Here is an 11,975-nt window from a genome sequence, read left to right on the forward strand (position 1 = left end):
CCTTTGCTAGTAATGGAAAAATGTAGCGGGTTTCCTGTCTAGATCTATATTAGAGGCACTGATTTTCCACGATCGCGGAATCGCGGACGGAATCGCGGAAATACCTATCTGAAACGGAATTCCCGATTTTTTTCCAAAACATTATTTAACTTTAAATAGCGCATTTGATTAATTAAAATGTATTTTTCGAACTAGAAACTATGGACACTGACATGTGCCTGTGCTACGCTACGATACAAGTACCTTTGTATGTTACGCCAAATGTTTAATGTAGAGTATCTAGACGTTTTACCAGTCGTGTTTTCTTCGCTTATTCTCGACGATTTAACGGGTAAAACCGAACATTGTGAGCTCGATATTTACTCAAGTGAAATATATATTATTGCCATATTTCCGATCACACAAAGGAATGCAGTAATTGCATATTGTATGTCAGGCTTTGTTCAAAATAAATTATACAAGGGAAGTGGTTTATAGTGTGATCGTTTGTAATTATCCAGATCATATCGTAAAGAAAACTGAAAATGTCCGAAGTCTGTGTCGTGGCGTATTCACAAATTAAATTCCCGGGTTTTTTTTCAAAATTACAAAATGCTTTCTGCCAAACGACGTCGCACTTTGCCCGTTCAAAAGATAACCCCAGATACAAGAGGTTGTGCAAGTTCACTTTCCTGACAAGTTACTTGTTTAAATTTAAACCAAAAATAAATACAAACTACTGACATGTTTTGCCTCATTGCATATTTATTTCTTTTATACCAGCAAATGCAATTAATTGCGGTGTGTGTGTGTGTGTGTGTGTGTGTGTGTGTGAGAGTGAAACAAAAACAGAATTTGTTTAATACTGAAACGGAAAAAACCGGAATTTGTAACATTATGACTATTGGATGTCAAACATTTGATAATTCTAACATTGTCTTAGAGGAATCTCGCTACATTGAAAGAAAGAAATGTTTTATTTAACGACGCACTCAACACATTTTATTTACGGTTATATGGCGTCAGACATATGGTTAAGGACCACACAGATTTTGAGAGGAAACCCGCTGTCGCCACTACATGGGCTACTCTTCCGATTAGCAGCAAGGGATCTTTTATTTGCGCTTCCCACAGGCAGGATAGCACAAACCATGGCCTTTGTTGAACCAGTTATGGATCACTGGTCGGTGCAAGTGGTTTACACCTACCCATTGAGCCTTGCGGAGCACTCACTCAGGGTTTGGAGTCGGTATCTGGATTTAAAATCCCATGCCTCGACTGGGCTCCGAACCCAGTACCTACCAGCCTATAGACCGATGGCCTACCACGACGCCACCGAGGCCGGTCTCGCTACATTGTTGCATTCGCAGCAAGGGATCTTTTGATATACATATTCCTACAGGCAGGACAACACATACCACTTTTCTTTTATTTCAATCCGTTTTTTTGGGGGGAGGGGGCGTGACTCTACCCCACCCCCACCCCTATAAACTTTGCTCGCCACAGTAGATCCCTCTGATAAAACTCCCTGTACGTGTGCTTGTGACATTTTAAAGAAATGTAAAAACAAAATTCAGTAACACAGCACTGGTCCGGTTAAACCTTAATTTATTGGTCAGTCGCCTGAAGGGAATCGATCCTACGACCCATCACCTCCGGGCACTGGCAGATATTTTACCACCGTGCTCTGCTACGCATCGAAGTTGCAGTAGTCAGACAGAATCCGATGATGAGTGGTTGTGTAGGTCGATATTGTTGACTGGTCACCGTGACTAACGGAATTACCGTAAAACTTCTTCTAAATGGTAAATGGCGCAGGTTTATTCTCGAAGGCTTCAAACACTGGCATGCGCAGCTAAGATCAGAGCAGGGCCTAACCTAACTTGAATAAGGGAGGGGGTAAAAGAAACAAAAAAGTAAAGTAAAGTTTGTTTTATTTAACGACGCCGCTAGAGCACATTGATTTTTAATCTTATCATCGGCTATTGGACGTCAAACATATGGTCATTCTGACACTGTTTTTAGAGGAAACCCGCTGTCGCCACATAGGCTACTCTTTTTTACGACAGGCAGCAAGGGATCTTTTATTTGCGCTTCCCACAGGCAGGATAGCACAAACCATGGCCTTCGTTGAACCAGTTATGGATCACTGGTCGGTGCAAGTGGTTTACACCTACCCATTGAGCCTTGCGGAGCACTCACTCAGGGTTTGGAGTCGGTATCTCGATTAAAAATCCCATGCCTCGACTGGGATCCGAACCCAGTACCTACCAGCCTGTAGACCGATGGCCTGCCACGACGCCACCGAGGCCGGTCCTAAAAAATAAGGTAAAATAATGACATATTTAAAAATAAAACTGACATTATTTGTATTTTTCGGTGGGATGGGGTGGGGGAATAGTCAAATTAAACTGTGTTTTGTTATCGACACCACTGGAGCACATTGATTTGTTAATCATCGGCTACTGAATGTCAAACATTTGGTAATTTTGACATACAGTCTTAGAGAGGAAACCCACTATATTTTCCCATTAGTAGCAAGGGATCTTTTATATGTACCATCCCACAGGCAGGATAGTACATACCAGTCGTGGTGCACTGGCTGGAACGAGAAATAGCCCAATGGGCCCACCAACGGGGATCGATCCCAAACTGAGCGCTTCACCACTGGGCTACGTCCCGCCCCATGGGTGGGGGGATAGCTACCGCCACCTCTAGCTACGACCATACAAATGTCAGGTTTTGGATGAAAGTGCCTGGGAATAGGGCAGAAGGAAAAAGGAAAGCGTGAATGTAATTAATTTACAAAAGGTGTGCATGCATGCATGTGCGTGTGTGCGCGCGAATATGCGTGTGTATGTGTATGTCTCTGTGTGTGTGTGTGTGTGTGTGTGTGTGTGTGTGTGTGTGTTTTGGGGGTGTAAATGGTTGGCCTATATGGTGTGGAAATGGTAGAGGGTGGGGTGATATTGGATGCATATGGTTCGTTGAGAGATGAATGGGTGGTAGATATTGCCAGGTGATTAATGCGATTAAAGAGTGGGGAAGGTGCGAACAGTGGGAGAAGTTGGCACGGCTGGTAGATAATGGGAGAGATTAGAGGAGTGGGAAGGAAGGACATGTTTTATTTAACGACGCACTCAACACATTTTATTTACGGTTATATCGCATCGGACATATGGTTAAGAGGAGTGGTTTGAGGATGGTAAAGGTTCATGCGGAATTAAATACTTAATACTTAATTAATATTTTAATGCGCTCTTTTCACCTTTACAGAACGGAATTAGGGGGGGGTTTACAGAACGGAATTAGGGGGGGGGGGTGGTTTACAAATGTTCAAGCGGCGGGACGTAGCCCAGTGGCAAAGCGCTCGACTGATGCGCGGTTGGTCTGGGATCGATTCTCGTCGATGGTCCCATTGAGTTATTTCTCGTTCCAGCCAGTGAACCACGGCTGGTATATCACAGGACGTGGTATGTGCTATCATGTATGTGGAATGGTTGCACATAAAAGAGCCCTGGCTACTTTTGGAAAATTGTAGCGGGGTTTTTCTCTAAGACATTTTATGACCCAAATAAAAGAAGAACTTAAGAAAATGGGGGGAACACCCTATGACCCCTCCCCTCCCTCGTGCCCCCAAATTCTGTAGCTAATACTCAAATTCCGGCTAAAACGATGAATATATATTCGGATAAAATGAGCTCGTTTGAAACCTTTTCACCGTGTATTTTCATCATTTTGCTCGCTTGATGCGCGGTCGGTCAGGGATCGACCCCCGTCGCTGGGCCCATTGGGCTATCTCTCGTCAATCCAATGCACCACGACTGGTATATCAAAGGCGGTGGTATGTGCTATTCTGTCTGTGAGATATTGCATATAAAATACCCCTTGCTACTATAATGGAAAAAATGTAGTGGGCTTACTTCTTACGACTGTGTCAAAAATGACCATATGTTTGACATGCAATGGCCGATGATTCATAAATCAGTGTCTCTAGTGGTATCGTTAAACAAAACTACTTATGTAACAGGGTGCTCAGTGCAGAAAATGATAACAACCGGTTATGTAGCTTTGCAGAGTTTACTGAGCACTTTATACCAGCACTACTACACTTATAACTCTATGTAGCTGTTTTGTAGTCAAGTTAATGTGAATAAACGTTGTTATCTAGGTTTGGATATTTACATTTATATCGGGCGAGAATCATTCTGGTCCCTGTCGCTCACCCTTTGTAAAAATTGGTACCTGATTTGTCTTAAACTGTAGGCTTAGTTAGATTTACTAATGGACAATAGGATATATGACACAGAACATGATCAACGAGTCTGTTATATTTACAGTTAAGCAACGCTAATCGTTGTAATATTCAAGTTCATGCAATAAATAGAACCAGAAAGGAGCAAAACAAAACAAAAAACAGCGCCAAAAAATAAAAAAATAAAAGAAAATAATTATTCGAAAATGCCTAGCGTGGGCGGAATGAAACATACTATAAAGACTGAGTATGCACGTTTCTCACTCTCTCGGCTCCACTCCCTGTTTTACGGGACACCTTGCCTTTCGTTATTACTGGTCTATGTTAAGAACTGACGTGACCAGCTTTTTAAACAAATCTGATTCACGTCTGATGAAACACACCACGCCAGTCATTGTGTTTCGCTTAAATGGTTTATTTATGTTACTCACTCCAGCACTGACTAACGTGACAGTGTTTTCTTCTATAAGACCCGTCGCCTTGGTTTTGTGACCAGTTCCCTGGTAACTTGAGGAATGGACAAGACTTAAAAGGAACGTGTTGGACGCGGTGGTCATTTTGGAGAGTGGGAAGACTGTGACAATAGGTCCTAGTGCAGAGTTGTGGTGAGTTTTTTGTTGTTGTTTTTTTAAATTGTTTATTTAGTTGTGATAGTTTATTTTGGTTACCTAGTATAATAATATTATAGTTAAGTTTATTTATGTATTGTATAATGAGGTATATATACGGTATGATATATTATGTGTGTGTTACCAGGAATTTTTGCAATGGATTCGTTTTGATATTGAATTATTAGTTTAAGTTTATGTTTTATAATAATGAATGAATGAATGAATGAATGAACAAATAACAAACAGACGCTGAAAGTGGGGTCAAGTGTGCATGCCTGTAATACACACACACACACACACACAGAGAGAGAGAGAGAGAGAGAGAGAGAGAGAGAGAGAGAGAGAGAGAGAGAGAGAGAGAGAGAGAGAGAGAGAGAGAGAGAAAGACAGAGAGAGAGAGGGGGGTAGGAAACAGACAAGACAGACAAACAGAGACACAGACAAACATAGAGAGACACACACACACACACAGAGTGGCTGGGGGGGGGGGGGTCAGACAGACAGACGTGAACAGATAAACACATAATCCTAGAGGTGTGGGAAATCAAAACTGCATAATGTATGCACCTTCGAACATAAAATGGAGGTTTTCTATTTATATTGTCTACAGCCTTATGCAAACAGTTCAGTAGAAAGCTATAATAAGTTACTGACGTACGTTCAAAGGTATGTAAATATTGCATCACAAGACAATCACCTCTATTCTCAAACCGATTGCATTAGATTTTGACCTAGTTCCGTCTTGAACAATTAAATACAGGACCAATTGTCATTCCATTGTAATTTAAAGATAGCTTTATTGTGTATGGCATCATAGATGTGACTGAAACGGTAAAGGAAACATAAATACTATTTTTCTGGTCAACAAGCTGAAGCTCTAAACAAATAACCAAACAGGAACGACAATTCTAGAAGCCATTTTAATACCCACGTGTTGCGAAACAACGTGGTAACTGCGTAGTAACACTAGACGGATATTGCGTACGTGTTTATTATAGCATTGACCTTAACCCTCGACTACACGGAAATAAATTATCCGACTACTGCCTAATAAGCATTCGGAATACCTCGGCTAATTTTGGCTCCAGAATTATCGATCGAAATCTTTCGAACATGGTTTAGTGCGTATGTTTATCAAAAGCAGGACAAACATTGTGTGAATATTATATTCGAATAGTGTTGAGGAGAGTTTAATGATATATCATGGGAAGAATCCGAGACACAGAGTTTGTTTATTTATTTATTTATTTATTTATGTCTTATTTCAGTCTTGATCAGATATCATAGGGGTGGGTTAAGGAGCGGGAATTTTTTCTCTCTTTATTTTCTGTACAGTAACCCATAAAATAAATTTTTATTTAAACTAGCTGTGCACAGAGAGAAAGAAATTCAGGCACATATACCAGACATAAAATAGTTACGGAGAATCCCGCCTCCCACAAGTGATAATTTATTAAACAGTCTTTGTTTAAATTTATTATATATTGTTGCATTTCTAATGTTTGTCTTCTCTCACTGTTTCGACTGGATTTTTCTAAAACTTGATACAGTGATCATCTGGGACACTACACACAAACTAATAGAGAGATCTTTTGGAAAGTCTGAACTTAATTCTAAATTTTAATTTTGAAATTAAATATTGATAATTGAAAACGTGGAAGTCTATCTTCTACAGTTTTGATTGGATAGTTCTGAAACTTGGTACTGTGATTCTCTGGGGACGTTTTGCAATTTTAAATGATTTATTCCATTGACAAAATATTGTAGATATACAAGTGTTTTGAAAAAGTCGATGGTGGGTTGTTGGGGTTTTATTTTAAAATTTTTTATATTATTTTTTTTTTCAATCACAATAACACATTGATCATATCACTGACATAAAGTTGTGGGAGATTCAGTCGACGCATATAACATTGAAACAACAACAACAACAACAACAACAAAATACCATAGATCAAATAGCAATTATGAATGATAGCACAATACGTGGGAGGACGTAAAGGTGAACACTTACGGTATTGGATTTCAATTTACACACATTTTTATCGACCAAACACGCGTGTTGAAAGTACGTGCGTGAAAAGAATGTAATCTGCGGATATACCAAGAGACGGGACGTGGGAGAGCTTGCTTTTGTATCTTTCACGGACGTTACTTAATATATATATATATATATATATATATATATATATATATATATATATATATACATCATCACCATTATTAAAAATATATAGGCGCTCAATGGCGTAGGAAGCGGGTGGTGGGCGGCAAGGGGGCATGCGCCCCCCACATTGTAGCAGCAGCGATGGTTTTTATATATTTACACATGTATTTAAAAATATATATGCCCCCCCCCCCCCCCCCACACACACACACACATTTTGGCACCTTCCATCAGTATTTGGATGAGGGTGCATATATTTGTTTATTCATGACTATATCAGGGTTTCTGTCAGAGGGTAAAACGGGTATGGCACCATACCCACATTTGTTGGCAGATTCTATTTTTTTAAGTTAACTTTTTGACAAAATTAATTACTCTTATCATTACTGTATGATTCTCCTAACCCGAATCCTAAACTTAGCCAATTTTCTTTCTGGGGCAGCCCCCCCCCCCCCCCCCCCCCCCCCCCCCCCCCCCCACACACACACACACACACCCTCTGTTGACTGTGGTTGCATTCAATTCCATAGCGCCAGGCCCCAAATTGTCTTTCTGGCAGAAACACTGTATATATATGTAACGCTTTGACATCCAAAGACGATGATTGATTAATCAAAGTGCTCTGGTGGTGTCGTTAAACAAACAAACTTTATATGTGTAATGCCAACAATTAGTCCTTATTTAGTCATTAGAATAATATGACGTTTAAATGTGTCTTGTTTGTTCCAATATGAAACGTGTTTTGCATCCAGTTTCGTATGTGTAATGTTTATATACAATCAAATTTTATCATTATCTTTATCTTAGTAATATAGTCTGGCATGTTTTGTCCCTTCTGTCTGGCTGTGTGTCTGCCTACCTGCCTGTCTGCTTGTTTGTTTGTCTGTCTGTCTCTGTGTGCGTATATATTTATTTATTTATTCATCCATCCATCCAACCATCCATCAGTTAGTAACTTTATCTGTCTCTCTGTCAATCTATCTACCCGTGTATTTTTTTTTTTTTTTTTTTTTTTAATTTGTTAATTATAAATGTATTCTGTTTATTTAAAAAAAGAAAAAATTATTATTGCCCAAATCTTGCTAAGGTTTACTGGAGTCAAAATCGGCCCGTCGCGTCCCGGGGCGATACATCTGCGCATGCCCCGCACGTCAGAAATACGGCTGACGTGGGATGGGCTACGTCTGATTGGCTGCCCTCGGGGGTTAATCGCCAGTTGGCCAGACTTGTTTACGACGTAATTTCATCTGGGTGCATAGCGTCGGCCACAGGTGAATAACCAAGGCCAAACATGTAGTTAACATTTAAACATCTCTTTCACACACACACACACACACACACACACACACCCCCTCCCTCTTTTCTAGGCTCCCTTCCTTTTATCGCCAGCTTTGGCTATGATCGTTCTGTGGTTAAGCCAGTAGTGACCTAACCCCCCCCCCCCAAAAAAAAAAAAAAAAAAAAAAAAACATGCAAGGAGGGGGGACTGCCTGGATCGGCACTCTCCAGTCAATGCAGTCGGGGTTTTTTTTTTTTTTTTTTGTCTCACCACTTTTTTATATTTGCCTGACGCCCCTTACTACGACTCATAGGCAATGTGGGTGCTCCCCTCACCCCTCTAATGTGATTCCCCCACCACAAAAAACAACAACAAAAAAACATAAATAAATTTAGTTATTTTTCACTTTTTCCACCAGTTTTAAAAATCCTTGGTAACACCCATTTTAAAACGCCCTTTTATTTAGGTTAGTTTTATTACTAGTACTCAGCTTGAGCAGCAGGGGGTTTACATTCATGGGCGTACGACCCGGGGGGGGGGGGGGGGGGGGGGGGGCAATTTCGGGCAAATCAACCCCTCCAAGCCCCCCTAAATCAAAGAGTCCCCATACGCCCATGTTTACATTACATGAGTTGGTTTAATTGTTGAAATAAAATGTTTAGTTGTTTTTTCCCCCCGTGATTTATATCCAATTAAGGTTCAAGCACACTGTCCTGGACACACACACCTCAGCTATATGGGCTGTCAGAGGGTTAGTTGTTAGTGGTTAGTGAGAAAGAAGAGGGTGTAGTGGTCTTACACCTACCCACTGAGTCGTTAAAACTCGCTCTGGCTGGGAGCCGGTACCGAGCTGCGAACCCTGTACCTACCAGCCTTATGACTGATGGCTTTCAGCCTTCCCCTGTTTATATGAAAGAAAGAAAGAAGTGTTTTATTTAACGACGCACTCAACACATTTTATTTACGGTTATATGGCGTCAGACATATGGTTAAGGACCACACAGATTTTTTTTAGAGGAAACCCGCTGTCGCCACATAGGCTACTCTTTTACGACAGGCAGCAAGGGATCTTTTATTTGCGCTTCCCACAGGCAGGATAGCAAAAACCATGGCCTTTGTTGAACCAGTTATGGATCACTGGTCGGTGCAAGTGGTTTACACCTACCCATTGAGCCTTGCGGAGCACTCACTCAGGGTTTGCAGTCGGTATCTGGATTAAAAATTCCATGGGATCCGACTGGGATCCGAACCCAGTACCTACCAGCCTGTAGATCGATGGCCTGCCACGACGCCACCGAGGCCGGTCTGTTTATATGAGGACACTCGAGCTAAGTATGCTACATGTCGTAAAGTATGGTTCAATTCGTGTAACTTGATGTGAACTACTATCGGTATATGAAGTTTATGTATGAACGCTCCACACACACACACACACACACACACACACACACACACACACACACACACATTTTTCAATAAACTTTGTTCGTTAAATTTCCTGCACCTGGAATGCTGATAAAACGTAATATATACATGTGTGTGTGTGTGCGCGCGCGTGTGTGCGTGCGTGCGTGCGTGCGTGTGTGTGTGTGTGTGTGTGTGCGTGCGTGTATTTAATCTGCGTAACAGCTATTGCTATAATTAATAAATGCATGTTATCATTGTCATCCTTGTAATTTGATATGGTTCTGTGCACCCTGCAGCCTGACTGGTGACTCGAAGAATCTGAATCACACCAAATAGTACAAGGATGCATGTCAGTGAATCACTGTCAGTGACTCACGTACCACTCACTTAATTACGTTGTAGATTTTCTACCACAATCAATATTAGTGGCGATAGTTTTGACAAACACACCACTGGGGCGGGTGCAGAATTATTTTTACAATTTGTTTTGTTTAACGACACCACTAGAGCACAATGACTTATTAATCATCGACGAAATTGGATGTCAAACCCAGAGGCAGGATAAGATATACCACGATCTTTGATGTACCAGTTGTGGTGCACCGTCTGGAACGAGAAATAACCAAATGGCCTTTTTAAAACTTACATTGACTGGTCTACCCACAGGTACCCCCAAACAGAAACCCGTAATACGAATGCAATATTTACATATATAACGTTACTATAACATATCTGACGTTATTGTTTGGGGATACCTGTGGGTCTACCATGCTACCGACAGTGATCGATCCTAGACCGACCGCGCATCAGGCGAACGTTTGAAACGGGCAACTTACACATTATTCAGGAAGGGGTACAACGATTTAAAAAGACATCTATGGTATTTAAAGTTACGCTAACATGCATTGTGCACCAACCTCACTGGGTCCGCGCCTATCCCACAGTAACTAAAGTAGGGGATGGGGGTGGGGGACAGGCGCGGACTCAGTATTATTATTCTTTATATATATATATCAGGGGCGTGCGCAGGAAATTTTGCAGAGGGGGGGGGGGGTGTCGAGGTGTCTGGCGAAGTCCGACACCTCGAGCGCCGCATCTCAGTACTTCCATATCCATTCACAGGAATGTAAAAAATCGGGATATGAAATGTTTTCGCCTTGAGCAGGGGGGGGGGGGGGGGGGGGGGGGGGTCGACCCCAACCCCCCCCCCCACCCCAACGCACCCCATATATAATATATAGCGCACGTATATATATATATATGTATATATATATAGATATATGTGTATATATATAATATATATATATATATATATATATATATATATATATATATATATATATATATATATATATATATATAGGTGTATATATATATATGTATATATATATATATATATATATATATGTCTATAATTATATATATCTATATATATATATAATATGTGTATATATATATGTGTACATATATATAATATATATATATATATAATATATATATATATATATATATATATATTATATATATATATATATTACGATCTACACGATTCTACTTAAATGGAAGTTGTTTATTTGCGGTGAATACGCTTGAAAATTGGTGGGGCAGTTTTCATCGGTTCATACCCATCGACACCCCTATAGATTCGCGCCTGCGGGGGTTAGTTACAAGTGCTCTAGTGGTGTCGTTAAGCAAAACAAACTTTAATAATATATAATAGAGGATTCACCATTCTACATCTGATAATAAAAAAGGCATATTTATCAAATTAAAAGGATTATTTTTTTTTTTACCTTTGGGGTAGCAACTGACCCCCTTTCCTGCCCTAACCACTGTTATGAATGCAGTAACGACGACGACTGTGACCTTAATAACACATTTCCTCCCAGACCCCCACGTCCCTGGCCTAATCCCCGCATTGAGATATTCTTCGTGAGCAGAATGTAATAAATTACGGGCGGTATGTGGAAACGCGAAAGCAAACAGCGACGGAAGTAAAAAATGCACCCTTGTGTTATCTCCGGCTCCGTCACGAGGCGTGGGCGGCATTTTATCAATGAGTCTTGCACGCGCTTCGGGCGTGTTCTAGCGTACTACGAGTTGTAAAAGTAATGTGACGCTAGACCCACGTGACTTTGGAATCGTATCGATTTACCGCCAACGTGTTGAACGTATATGTTTTTTTTTTTTTTGCTTTTTTTTTTTTTTTCATTGATTTTTACAAATGTATATCGCACAATAAAACGAACACGAATCCTTTATCTATGGAGTGTCTGA

This window comes from Gigantopelta aegis, chromosome 15 (assembly GCF_016097555.1).
Source record: "Gigantopelta aegis isolate Gae_Host chromosome 15, Gae_host_genome, whole genome shotgun sequence".
Lineage (NCBI taxonomy): Eukaryota > Metazoa > Mollusca > Gastropoda > Neomphalida > Peltospiridae > Gigantopelta > Gigantopelta aegis.